The following is a 14898-nucleotide window of genomic DNA, read 5'->3' as shown; positions in this document are numbered from 1 at the left end:
GCACTCTGAAGAGTAAATTGGTCAAACTAACAGCGGAGACTGGACTCACTTGGTTGAAGCTGGCCCTAATCCACATGGGGGTTACCCCACAGGGGAAAACAGGGTTGTCACCAGCTGAAATCATTTATGGACGGCCCATGAGGACACCCTGTGGACCAAGACCTTGTGTATCATTGCTCCCAGAAAGTCTACCAGCAAAATTGGATATGCATACCCTAGGGGAAGAGATGGGGAAATACATATGCCAACGAACCAAAATTCTCCAAGCATTACATTCACAGGTATGACATGCTTACAAGGAAGAGAACTACCCCGCAGAGAGGAGTGACTATCCCACCATAGAACCTGGGAATTTTGTCCTGATCAAGAACTGGGATCGAGGGAAACTCAGACCTCGGTGGAGAGGACCATATCAGGAGTTACTGACCACTCCCACGGCTGTGAAACTGAAGGGGCAATCTCGGTGGATACATCGAACAGACAACAAACGTGTTACTGAAGGAACTGAGTAGAAGGACTCTCTCGACTAAAGGAAAATGTATTGGTTGATAGTGGTGTTCGTGTTTATGTCTTTGAGAGGGCTCACCCCAGCATCCGGGGGCCCCCATGTTAACACCTTTCTGTCACACCTATGCCAAACAGGTAGAACTAGGGACCTGCTGGGTTTGTGCCGAAATTCCCCAGCATGGTAAAACTATGATTCCAATGTCAGTAATGTTACATGCTTAAGGAGATCTGTGTTTTTTGTGAGAATGCGGTAATGGTCTTTTGGAGGTCACCTGATGTGATTTTCCCGCCGATGTGAGGTCAGGTGATGACATGTGCCCCGTGACGAAATAAGGGTTGACTCAGGTGACGCAGTGGGTTTTTGAGTTTGTGGATTTCCAGGTAGAATGTGTTGTGTCTCCGTTTCTGTTACGTGTTTGTTTTTGTGACGCAGTTTCATTTTTAAAACAGAAGGTGTGTTCTCTTACAAGATATTGTATTTGAGCTGGGAATTTGTGGCTGGAAGTGCCAATTTACTCAATTCCGACAGTTTTGAAGGGAGAGTGAAGAATTCATCTAAGTGAAGGATCGAGAGAAGTCGGCATTGGTTGGCAGTTTAATAAAGAATCGACCTTATTGAGTCTTCGTTGGAGAGAACCTGCATTGAGATAACTCTTGCAATAGCGCAATGAGTTCATGCACAAACGCTCTCTCTCTCTAAAAGGAATTTGAGGTCAGTTGATTTAAACTGTTTAATTTCGGCATCGGGAATCCTGTGGACAGAACCGGCAGTAAAGGTGCGTCGGTGAAGAAATCGTTCTCCAGAGAAGTCTCTCCCAATTGAATGTGTAAAACTGTTGGACTTTCGAAGTTATCACTTTAAGAACTGTACCTGACTGTATCGCTTTAAGAACTGTTTTCAGCATTTAACACTTTAAGAACCAGAGTCGAGTGGCGAGCTGGTGAACAACTGCGTACCTGTTAACCTCCAGTTAAAGTTTTCCTTTGTCTTTACCTCCTTATCGTTTATACGTGTTTAATAAATGTTTGGTTGTTTTTATAAAACCTGTCTCGGTAAATATTCATTGTTGCCGGTTACGTAACAGTAATCCCACTCAGCCAGAGTGAGGAACTCTCAGCCTGGGCTTTCTCAAATAACACCCAGGGAAGTGAGGTGAGGAACTGTGGTCCAGTCAGAGATGACTGTGGTTGTCAGTCTCTTGAGGGATGGTATCTCAGGCCCCCACCAAACGGAACTTCCTGTACTGGGAATCATGCATCCTGGCCATATTTGCAGGTGCCCAGCAGCGGAGAAGCTGAGACTGAGCGATTTTGGATGATCGCTTTTCTCTCCGATGGAGTAGCCAGGAATTCACGAGAGATAATCAATTTGGCTACAGCACTTGAGGAGCTGGCCACGATACTGCAGGGGCCCTGACAGAAACACAGGCCCAAGTAACAGAAATATCCACTGAAATGATTGCAATCTGGCAAACAGTCCCACAGAATCGTAAGGCTTTAGATTTTATCCTAGCTGATAAAGGGGGAACCTGTGCTATTATTGACACAGAATGCTGCACCTATATCCCTGATGACTCTACTAACATTACATCCCTCTCCGAGCACACTGCCAAGGAGATTGACAGCATCAAGAAAGTACGGCAGGATTTACACGGGTTCATTGAAGGGTCGAAATGGTGGTCTTTGAAGGTCTGTTCGGTAATATGTGGGGCATTATATTGCATTATGGCCTAATAGTTGTACATATCATTGTTAGAGTTACTGATGTCTGCTGTTTTTACCCACTGATAAGTCTGTGCTGTACTCAGCTGCTTTCTCTGTAATATATTACTGCTTTGTTGATGATGTAATGATGAAAAGGAGGGAGTGATAAGGTATGTAAAAGGGTTAACACTTCGTTAAACAATAGCAGCCTGTTTTTCTGAAAGAAACTGCTGATGATCAACAGATGTGCTAAGCCATGCTGAGCCATATTTCTTCTTCAGGGTAGCTAGCTGGGGTTTCAGGATGCTTATCTCCCTGTGCACTCATGTGTAGATATAGGACAGCTTCAGTCTGTTCTGTGTGTGAAAGCCATTATGACTATTTTGTAATTTGTCTTTAGGGGCTGTCATGTAGTAAATAACTTTGGCTCCAGCCTGTCTTGTGTGGGGGGTATCTGGACAGATATATCTCTGGTGCAAGGGGAATTGATACTCAGTTGGTGGATTGGGCAGGAACAGTCCTAGACTGAGTCAGCCCCAGGTGCTTGGAATAAAGAGTTTGTACTTAAACGGTCTCTGAGTGACTTTATCCGGATTCGACTTCCACAGAATAGGAGTGGTTTTAAAGGGCTGGGCTGCTGGAAGCACATTACCAGACCTGGAGTGATTGCAACTGGGTCTGACAGAGGCATAACTGGTTCTTCTGGGCACATTCAGTCTCACTCCAACTGCTTCCTACCTACTCTTGTACAGATATGTAATGTCTAAAGGACTAGTGTTTGAGCAAATGAGACTCACCAAACTTTCTCCTGACTGAATCACTGGAATCTCCGAGTAAGATGGGTTCTCTCCAGTTGATGCTCTCAATCCTCAGGCTGGTTCACTTGTTGCTGTTCTCTTGTCTTCAGTCGTGGTTTGCTTCTTATTGGGGTTTTTCTTCCAATAAATCTCTCACCGCAGGTCTAACTTTAACATGAAAGGTAATGAAGCACATTAACAATAAAAAGGAGAACCAAATATATCTGCTTCATGTTTCTAAGAACAAAACTCACTGAAATTTAAACATTGAAGGCAAATACAATGATCTCAGTGAACAATCTTTTATTGTCCCTCACACTTCACAAAACGATATGGGATAAGAAGGAGCCATCATTCAGTCATGGTGAGACATAAGACACAGGAACAGAATTTGGTGATTCAATCCATCTGGTCTGCCCCATCACTCAACCATGGCAGAGTTTTATTCCAACACCATATTCCTGCCTTCCTCCTGTAACACTGAAGCTACTTAGCAATCATGAACATATTAATTTCTGTCATAAATATACCCAAATGGCAGCTTCAACCAACCTCTGCAGCAACAAATTCCACAGATCAGACATATTTTTGCTAAATTTTTTTTCTCATCTCAGTTTTTAAGGGAAGCATCTTTATCCTGAGACTCTGCTGTGAGATTACAGACTCTCTGTATAATGGAAACATCCTCTCCATGTCCAGTGTATCCAGGCTTTTCAGCATTCGGTAGGTTTACTTAACCATACATCCCCCCCCACCACCCCCACCGTCCCTCTGAACTCCATTGACCACAGGTCCAGAACCATCAAATGCTCCTCATACATAAAGCTGATCATTGCTGAAATGCCATGTGGTGATTGGTAAGTTCGTGACCTGAGGTGGAAGGAGCCAATTTCAGAAAAACTACCATTTTTCAATTATCTGAAACAGAAATACCGCAAAAGTTATTAACTCCAAACTTTCTGCATAATCACTCAAAGAGTTGAACTACACGTGCATGTAACGAGAGCTGTATAACTTTAGGCCTTCTAACTTAGGCCACGAACTTATCAATCGCCCCTCTTACAGCTCCGGCACCTAAAAAAATTGCCTGCACCCCTGCTCCGGCCGTCCGGCAGAATAGTGCTCCTTTCCCAATGCCCTAACCCAGATTTACACAACCATGAGGAAATCTTACTCACCGCCGCCCGAACGGCACACACCGGCAACTGCGCATGCGTTTAGCGGGAGGTTCTCCGCAGCACTTCCGGTGGCCGGAGGTCTGCTCATCCCACCAGTGGCCGGAGGTCCATGCAGCGCCACCGGTGGCCGGAGGTCCATGCCGCGCCACCAGTTGCCGGAGGTCCATGCAGCGCCACCGGTGGCCGGAGGTCCCAGCAGCAGCCACCGGTGGCCGGAGATCATTCAGACAGACCTCCTCCGGCAGGCACTGCATAAGGAGGGCATTAAAGTGGGGGGAAGCGTTTCCCTGACCAAAGTTGGGATCCCCGGCATACGTGGCGTAAATGGAAGCAAACCTGTCAAAAAACTCGGGACCGTCCTCGTCTTTCCGAGGTTTACAATTCAATGCTCTGATGAGATCCATTGGTTGGGACAAGGCCCTTCTCAGGGTGTCTCCAATGCGTTGGATCTGGTCCGGGCCCTGGGGGAAAGCGGCACTAAAAGCCGCCCAATCTGCATGGCCCCCTTGGGCCTAACGCCATTTCTCCTGTTCCACAGGATTAAGGTCCATGTAACAGAGGCAATAAAGGTCCTGGGGAGTAGCCTGATAGATTCGGATTACGCGTAGTAGGTGATCTATGAACCCTTCGGGATCGGTCTTTTTGTCCGGGGCCCCTTGCATTATCATGGCCATTTCCCGAGGCTTCCAAGGAGTGTGTACCTCAATAGTTGGTCCCTGATTATGCTGGCCTGCCTGGGGATTAGGCACAGTCCTAAATGGGAACTGTCGGGTCACGGAGGCCAGTCATTCTCGGACTCATGATCAAAATTAGAGTTGGGGTCTGGATCATCAGGGTCCTGGGGATCTCGGGTGGGACCATGGCCCAACAGTCCGTCAGTTGGGCGAGCCACCGCGTTGCGCTTCGGCCGGGGCTTTGGGACTGGAAGCTGTGTGGTCCGCCAGTGAGTTCGGGTAGCAATATAGTCCGAAAATTGTGGGGTACCTGATCTGCCATCAGTAATAGTCCTGGGAAGTACGGAGGATGCCGGGACGGGGGCCGTCACGGGGGCTGATGTGGGGGTAGGAGAATAGGGGGTGGTTTCGAGACCTGACCTGAAGGATTTGGTAAACCAGGTGGGGGAGGGAGTGGGATTCCTGCAGGGGCTGAAGGAACTGTTACATCCTCATTGTCGGTTTCTTCGACGGTGTCAAATGAAATCCGCAGTCCTGACATATCCAAAGGTGCATCTTTCCCGGTTGATTTAATTTGTTGTTTATCAAATAATTCACATAAGGCCTTTACAACCACATATGGTCGGACCTGGCCCTGATCATCGGTAATAGGGATGTTTCGTTTTTTGGCATTTTCTTCCCAGGATGTCTGTCTGGAACGCTCATTTAATCTGTCCGCTACTTTTACCCACATTGTAATCAAATCTTTCCATTATTGAGAGCAATTTTGCTTCTAGACTTCAGTCTCTGTTTTTCTGCATTTGTCCATGTCCCAAGTTCCCCCCAACGGCCAATTTCCACCCCCACCACCAATCTTTTATTTAAGCGCGCACTAAGACGTCTTAGGTTCTTTTCTAGCTCCGGATTTTCCTTACACATCTTTCCGAGTGGCGTGGTAATGTCCCCCTTATCCACAGTCTGACCCATGTTTATCACTTTACTCCCGAATCCACTTCAAGGTCCTGACCTTCGCGTGGGAGATTTCCCCTCTTGACAACCGGTCTAAGGCTGGATGCAGTTTCAGTGAAATATCACCCGTCCCTCCCCGAATCTTTTACTGCAGTACTCGTGAGCGAGGCGACCCCAACTCAGTCACTCGTAGAAAAGCGAGATTTCCACTAGTTCACAAGTGTACCTAAAATGTTGCTACAGCATCCGGATGGACTGCAGGGGAGAGCCACTTCCCCTGTGTTTGGCCAAACGTCTGCTCTGCCCTGTGCTGATCAATTTAATCTACACGCCCCGTCCCCTCCTACGCCAATCAGAATGGTTACCAGCTTCAAAATGTAATAGGATATTGCCACTAACCCGCTGACCAATTTGGTGTAACACACTCAAAGAAAAATGTAATAGGTCACTACCAATGATCCGCTGCCCAATTTATTAGCACCGGCAGGCTTTAATACTTACAATACTTCGTCGGGGATTGTAACCCCTCATTGAGGTCCTGGACCTCCAAAACAAATCGCCCCTGGCCTCGGAGTCCCGGACTCCCTGTTTCTCAGACACTATTTCACTGCGTGTCGGCCCCTGGTCTCGGAGTCCGGGACTCCCTGTTTCTCAGACACTATTTCACTGCGTGTCGGCCCCTGGGCTCGGAGTCCCGGACTCCCTGTTTCTCAGACACTATTTCACTGCGTGTTGGCCCCTGGTCTCGGAGTCCCCGACTCCCTGTTTCTCAGACACTATTTCACTGCGTGTCGGCCCCTGGTCTCGGAGTCCCGGACTCCCCGTTTCTCAGACACTATTTCACTGCGTGTCGGCCCCTGGTCTCGGAGTCCCGGACTCCCCGTTTCTCAGACACTATTTCACTGCGTGTCGGCCCCTGGGCTCGGAGTCCCGACTCCCTGTTTCTCAGACACTATTTCACTGCGTGTCGGCCCCTGGTCTCGGAGTCCCGGACTCCCCGTTTCTCAGACACTGTTTCACTGCGTGTCGGCCCCTGGTCTCGGAGTCCCGACTCCCTGTTTCTCAGACACTATTTCACTGCGTGTCGGCCCCTGGTCTCGGAGTCCCGGATTCCCTGTTTCTCAGACACTATTTCACTGCGTGTCGGCCCCTGGTCTCGGAGTCCCCGACTCCCTGTTTCTCAGACACTATTTCACTGCGTGTCGGCCCCTGGTCTCGGAGTCCCGACTCCCTGTTTCTCAGACACTATTTCACTACGTGTCGTCCCTGGTCTCGGAGTCCCCGACTCCCTGTTTCTCAGACACTATTTCACTGCGTGTCGGCCCCTGGTCTCGGAGTCCCGGACTCCCTGTTTCTCAGACACTATTTCACTGCGTGTCGGCCCCTGGTCTCGGAGTCCCGACTCCCTGTTTCTCAGACACTATTTCACTGCGTGTCGGCCCCTGGTCTCGGAGTCCGGGACTCCCTGTTTCTCAGACACTATTTCACTGCGTGTTGGCCCCTGGTCTCGGAGTCCTGGACTCCCCGACTCCCTGTTTCTCAGACACTATTTCACTGCGTGTCGGCCCCTGGTCTCCGAGTCCCGGACTCCCCGTTTCTCAGACACTGTTTCACTGCGTGACGGCCCCTGGTCTCGGAGTCCAGGACTCCCTGTTTCTCAGACACTATTTCACTGCGTGTCAGCCCCTGGTCTCGGAGTCCCGGACTCCCTGTTTCTCAGACACTATTTCACTGCGTGTCGGCCCCTGGTCTCGGAGTCCCCGACTCCCTGTTTCTCAGACACTATTTCACTGCGTGTCGGCCCCTGGTCTCGGAGTCCCGACTCCCTGTTTCTCAGACACTATTTCACTACGTGTCGGCCCCTGGTCTCGGAGTCCCCGACTCCCTGTTTCTCAGACACTATTTCACTGCGTGTCGGCCCCTGGTCTCGGAGTCCCGGACTCCCTGTTTCTCAGACACTATTTCACTGCGTGTCGGCCCCTGGTCTCGGAGTCCCGACTCCCTGTTTCTCAGACACTATTTCACTGCGTGTCGGCCCTGGTCCCGGACTCCCTGTTTCTCAGACACTATTTCACTGCGTGTCGGCCCCTGGCCCGGAGTCCTGGAGTCTCTGTTTCTCAGACACTGTTTCACTGCGTGTCGGCCCCTGGTCTCGGAGTCCCGGACTCCCTGTTTCTCAGACACTGTTTCACTGCGTGTCGGCCCCTGGTCTCGGAGTCCCGGACTCCCTGTTTCTCAGACACTATTTCACTGCGTGTCGGCCCCTGGCCCGGAGTCCTGGAGTCTCTGTTTCTCAGACACTATTTCACTGCGTGTCGGCCCCTGGTCTCGGAGTCCCGGACTCCCCGTTTCTCAGACACTATTTCACTGCGTGTCGGCCCCTGGTCTCGGAGTCCTGGACTCCCTGTTTCTCAGACACTGTTTCACTGCGTGTCGGCCCCTGATCTCGGAGTTCCCGACTCCCTGTTTCTCAGACACTATTTCTCATACAGATTCTCATACAGAAATCCGTCAACGTTAAAACCACTTCCCCTCGTGGCCTCTACCGACTGTGGTCCGTGGAGTCCGCTGAGCAGCTCAGCAGGAACCCTGAGGGGAACAAGCAACCAAAGGAGACCGTGAGAGGACCGGGGGAAAGTCACCCCGTGGGCCCGCCCGTCTCAGCGGCGTCCAGTGGATCGCTAGTTCACTAACACCAGGGCCGCTGGAGGCTCCCGTTGGGACTCCTGGCTGGCTCGCCAAGTTGTCCTTATCAATTCACTATTCACTCAGAGACCACGATCAATTCTTTATTCAACCTGATCCGAGCAGAGGTAACCACCATACGCTTCTACAGCGTCTGGCAGTCAGCTCTGCCCAGCACGAGTACAAGGTTACATTTATATCCAAAAGAAAGGTTTCAGTTAGCAGCTGTTTCCCCTGTCCACGCTTATGACGGTTTAGTGGTCAGCAATTTCATCAGGGTCACAACAGCTTCAGGTGCAGAGGTACAGGTCAGTCAGCGCTTCTGTTCTGAGAGATGAGCATGCAGTTGCAACACCCTAACCGTGCCCGGTTCTGTTGTCTAGTTCCCGCCCCTGCTATATTTTCCAGGTCACATACACCATTTAACCCTTCCTATCCCATACTCCAACCCCCTTTTCACTTACACAAAGAAGGTTGAAAAGTTTGTCTGGACCGAGCCTTGTCAGGATGCATTTGATCGATTGAAAGTTATTATTTGAGATTAGGCCAATCAATGTAGGGTCGTCAGTGAATTTAATTAGCAGATTGGCACTGTGGGTTGCGACACAAGTCATGGGTGCACAGAGAGTAAAGGAGGGGGCAAGGAGACAACCCTGTGGGGTATGTGTGCTGAGGGTCAGAGAGACAGAGGTGAGGGAGCCCACTCTTACCACCTGCCAGCGATCTGACAGGAAGTCCAGGATCCAGCTACACAAGGCAGGGTGAAGGCCGAGGTCTCTGAGTTTCTTGTCGATACTTCACGCCTTCGCATGGCTACTGCTCTGCCCATGACTGCAAGGAACTGCAGAGAACTTTGGTCTCTCATGGGAACATCAGATAAACAAGCCTCCCCTCCATGGACTCTTCCTACACTTCCCCTGCGTCGGAAAAGCCGGCCATGTACTCAAAGATCCTCACAACCCGGACATTCTTGCTGCCAACCCGCTCCCCCATCGGGAAAGAGATACAAAAGCCTTAAAGCGCGTACCACCAGGCTCAAGGACGGCTTCCTGTCTGCGGTTATAAGCCAAATGAATGATAAAATGGGCTCGACCTCACAATGTAACTCGATGTGACCCTGCACCATATGTCTATCTGCACTGCACTTTCTCTGCAGCCATAATGCTTTGTTACAGTTATTGTTTTGTCGTATATCAGCTCAATGTACTGTAGTAATGTAGTGATCTGTGTGGATGGTACGTCAGGCAAGAATTTCACTGTAGCTCAGTACGTGATGATAATAAACAAATTCCCATTTTAATTGTGTGGAAATATTAGACAGACTGAGCTTCTGCTCTGGAACCACAGAAGGAAACTTAATTGTTGTCATTTCTGAGGAATGCAGATAAATGGAAAAGGCTTCAATCTCGCTTTACGATCTGCGGTGACTGGGATCAGGTGACCGGTGTGGGTCTCCCATATCAATATCAAAATCAGGTTTAATAGCACCGGCATATATCATGAAATTCATTGTCTCTGCAGCAGCAATAGAACCGAATTCATAACAATAGATTTTAACAATTGTGATTTAAAATAAGAACATACATATTAAACAGTTAAATTATGTAAGTAGTACAACATAAAAATAAACTATTTTAATTGTGTGGAACTATTTGACTGACTGGGTTGTTGCATTGCAAATTCTGGAGTGAAGCTTAACTAAACTACACATTTATGAGAAGCTCAGATAAATAGAAAAGGCTAAATTCTCACATAAATGGGTCATACACACAGAAACATTGGCTGCACTTCAGCAGGTTAAAACAGTGGAATGAAACATGCTGAAAATATTGCAGATAAAAACATATTGCCCACCCACGACGAGAGGACGTGACAGATCCGGATCTCACTGCCTTGTCTGAATGGGCAGAAGATGAAGCTACACGGACACGTAGAGCAGTGACCGGCAGATGCTGCAGATCTGCGGGGAAATGTGAACAGGAAACGGGATCAGGTGATGGGTGGAGGGTCTCCCCCCTGAACCGGTGACTCTGCTCCTCACCCCTCACCCGCTGCCCGACCCATCCGCCGCATTTCCCACATTATTGCATAGTTACATATCCCTCCATATCTTCCCTGTCCCTTTCCCTCCACCTCCAGGTCACAGAGTTACGGGGTCGATTCCCATCCCGATCCGACAAACTTTTCAGACACAAACTGGAAATGTGCAGGTTTCATTTAAATCAGTCTGTGTTTATAAACACTAATTTCTATTCACATTCCTCCGGCCTCACTGGACAGGACACTGAAACACCAAGTGAGAAACAGCAAGAGGTGGCCATTCAGCCCCTCTAACCATCAACAAGATGGCTGCTGCTCTCCCATCTCAGCCACATGTTTCTGTCCGATCCTCATTTCCTCGATCCCTTCAGTCTCCACACATCTGCCGGCCTCTGTTTTATGTGAGGACGATCACTGAGTCTTCACCGCCCTCTGTGGTGGGGATTTACAGACATTCACCACCTTCGGAGTGGAGACATTTCCCCTCATCTCAGTCCCGGACAGTCCACCCCCTTTTTCAGAGACTGGGATCCCTGGTTCAACTGGTAATGATGTTGTGCATTTCAATGTGTTCACCTCTCAGTCCTCGATTCTCTAAATGAAAGGGTTATCACATTTGATCTTTCTTCATATGATGACCCACCACTCCAGGGATCAGTCTGGTGAATCTTCATTGCACTCTCTATAACAAATACTCTCTAACCTCTTTGTTAATCCTCTATGGAATTAATTTCCATCTTCTGCAGCCCCGTGTTGCCCCAACCACTCACCTCCCACCCCTGTCACTATTTCCACCTTCCCACCTCCCCCTCACCTGGATCCACCTCTCACTCCCCAGCTCTTGCCCCATCCCCACCCCTCACCTCTTTTCTCTGACTATTTCCCGTCCACTCTCAGTCCAGAGGGAGGCTCTCGGCCCGAAATGTTGACGGTCCATTTCCCTCCACAGATGCTGCCCGACCCACTGAGTTCCTCCGGCAGTTTGTTCTTTGGTCTGTATAACCCGTGTTAGTGTGGGGAGCGGGATTTTACACCATATTCCCGGTACAGTCTCAACAAAACACAAATAATTGTCACTTTGCCCGGACCATTGGCCCCGCTTGCAGGGCAACAGTCTGCCGGTGTTTGCCCCCCAATGTGGTGAATCGCCACCACCGTGGGCTCAGACATTTCCACAGATGAGCCCCTCCTGTCCCCACCGGGACAAACATCCTGTCCGCCCCCTCTCTCACCGTCTTCATCCTCTCCCTCCCCGGGGAACCGGCATCAAACCGACGGGCCGAGCGGTCTCCTCCTACCTCTCAGCGATACATCAGACTCCGGCCGCAGGAGACGCTTCACAAACGCCCCAACTTCCCTCGGAGGGAAATGGAAATAAATCAGAAAGCGGACATTTACTTTGGGATTTGTTCCGCTTTGATGAGGAGTTTGACACTTGTGCGAGAGACGGTGTGAGTGGGGGTAACGCCCTCTCGGCCGGTCCGCCTCCGCGACTGGTTGTAACCAATGATTGACATCCGTTCGCACCAATGGGAATAGCGCAGCTCCTGAATCCTCTGTTGACAGCGGTGGGGAAGGGGCTCGTCACGTGATTAGTAGCCCAGCCGTTAAACCGATAAAGCTCGAGCTCTCCAGCGCGTGGGTGACGTAAGACACCGCCCACGTGAGGGCAGATGCCGGTGTGGGGAGCCCATGTGTGACGTCAGGCGCGTGGGTGCGCGTGTGTGACGTCACTTGTGGGCGAGCGCTTCTATTTAAAAACACTTTCATGGACATTTCTTATGATTTCAGCTGGACAACAACATTAATCTCGGGTTTCATCACTGAATCCAGTGTTGTGAGATGTAAAGTCCCTGTTATGTGCCCGGCTGTGCCGTGTTGTTGGTGGAGTGGGCAGCGTGGTGTTTGTCTCGATTCGGGTCACAACACCAGAATTGCCAGCGGGGTCCACACACAGTGTATTAGTGACCAGAAAACCTCCCGTCCCTGCAGTCTTTGTCTCCTGGTAAACTCAACACCCTGACAATGTGGATCATAGACACCCCTTCCTCTCAGAGTCAGGGAATCATTCAGACAGCTGATCAAAGAGAGGAATTATATTTATTGGTCATTAAAGTTCACCCAGATTCGTTTGGACGGATTTGATGTGGAGTTCGGGGGTCACAGTGAAAGGGCCGGACGGCCGAACTCTCTCCGTTGTCCAAACATCCTTCCGGGTGAGGCGACCCTTCACCTGTGAATCTCCCGGGGTCGCCCGTTGTGTCCGCTGCTCCCGATGCGGCTCCTCTACACCGGTGACACCGGCTCCTCCGCAGTTGTGCGGGGTCGGGTTGTTTTTTCGGGGGGATCGATGTTATTTTTCCCATTTGTGGGAGGGGTGGGTTTTGGGGGTTGATGATCGGGATGCTGTTCCTTTTTATGCGGGGGTGGGGTGGGAGTTTGATGTTTCTCTCTGAACGACTTTCATGTTCTTTGTTCCGTGGCTCACTGGAGAAGAAAAAAAAACTCAGAGCTGTTTATGGATATCTGCTTTGATAATTAATTAACCTTTGAACTATCTGCTCCGAGCGGGACTTCCCGGTGTCCAAACATTTTCATTCCGATTCCCATTCCGGTTGCGACGTGTCAACCCATCGCCTCCTCTTCTGCCAAGATGAGGCCACCCTCAGGGTCCAGGATGAGCGCCTTATATTCCGCCTGGTTACCCTCCAAACTGATGGCATGAATATCGATTTCTCCTTCCGATGAACAAATCTCCCCCTCACCTCTCCCTCCCACTCCCTCTCTGACTTTTCACGTCCTCTCACCTGCTGAACACTTCTCTCTGGATGCACTGCTCCATCCCTTTCTCCTATTCTCCACTCTCCTCTCCTATTAGATTCTATTTTCTTCTGCTCTTGAGCTTTCCCACCTACCTGGCTTCACCTATCACCTTCCAGCTCGACATTTCCTCGCCCGCCCCGATTTTATTCAGATATTTCCCTCATTCCATCTCAGTCCTCAGTTCAACTGGAAACGTCGACTGTTAACTCTTTTCGATAGGAGCTGCCCGGCCTGCTGAGTTCCGACAGCATTTTGTTTGTGTTGCTCTGGATTTCCAGCATCAGCAGACTTTGTCGTGTTTGTGATTTACATCTCCGTTGTCCCTCCCGCCTCCGGCCACTGATGGCGCTGCACGGACCTCCGGCCACTGGCGGCGCCGCATTGACCTCCGGCCACCGGGGGCGCTGCATTGACCTCCGTCCACGGGTGGTGCTGCGGCGAATATCCTGCTGAGCGTCGGCCCGGTGCCCATCACAGTTGTCGCCGGCGGTTCTGCTATCGGGGAGGTGAGTAATGGAGTTTGTGTAAATCGGGGGTTTGCTGCAGTTGGAAAGGGCCGGGACCGAGTTCTGCCGGACGGCTGCAGGCTCCGGGCTGTCCGGTCCCGCAGCCCCGGTTTTAGCTTTGCGCCCGAGCCCGGGCTGTGGGATCAGTCAGTTGTGGTTCCCAGGCTGGGAGGGGGTTTGGGGTGAAGGGGATCTGTCTGTGTGTGGGTAGAGGTTACGGGTGGACTGTGGGTGTGGGGGTGAGTGGTCGGAAAGATGTGGGACCCTAGGCCTGAAAGGGGGCGGTTGTTAGAAAGTGGGATGTCCTTTCAGCAGGGGTGCAGTGCTAATTGTTTTAGGTGCCGGAGCTGACAAAATACTTGCCATTTCCTAGATCCTCTCTGTATATATGTCACACCCAGTTTGTGTACCTGCTGATTTCATGTACTGGACAACGTCCTTGCCCCATTCGAGTAATGAACAGGTAAACAAATTGAGTGTGGTGTATATATATACATATAGGGCTTCTTATAATGTCAGAATCAGGTTTATTATCACAGTCAATTGACGTGAAATTTGTTGACTTAGCAACAGGAGTTCAATGCGATACATATTCTGGCATAGATAAGAAATAAATTAAAACATAATAAATAAAAAAGTAAATCATTATGCATAATGAATAGATTGTTAAAAATGTGTAAAAACAGAAATGATGTATATTAAAAAGTGAGGTAGTGTCCAAAGCTTTCAAAGTCCATTCAGGAGTCGGATGGCAGAGGGGAAGAAGCTGTTCCTGAATCGCTGAGTGTGTGCCTTCAGGCTTCTGTGTCTCCTACCTGATGGTAACAGTGAGAAAAGGGCATGTCCTGGGTGCTGGAGGTCCTTTATAATGGATGCTGCCTTTCTGAGACACCGTTTCCATAAGATGTCCTGGATACTTTGTAGGCTGGTACCCAAGATGGAGCTGACTAGATTTACAACCTTCTGCAGCTTCTCACGGTCCTGTGCAGTAGCCCCTCCATACCAGACAGTGATGCAGCCTGTCCAAATGCTCCCC

The sequence above is a fragment of the Mobula birostris genome, chromosome 13, assembly GCF_030028105.1.
Source record: "Mobula birostris isolate sMobBir1 chromosome 13, sMobBir1.hap1, whole genome shotgun sequence".
NCBI classification, from domain to species: Eukaryota; Metazoa; Chordata; class Chondrichthyes; order Myliobatiformes; family Myliobatidae; genus Mobula; species Mobula birostris.
Note: the sequence above shows the minus strand (reverse complement) of the source record.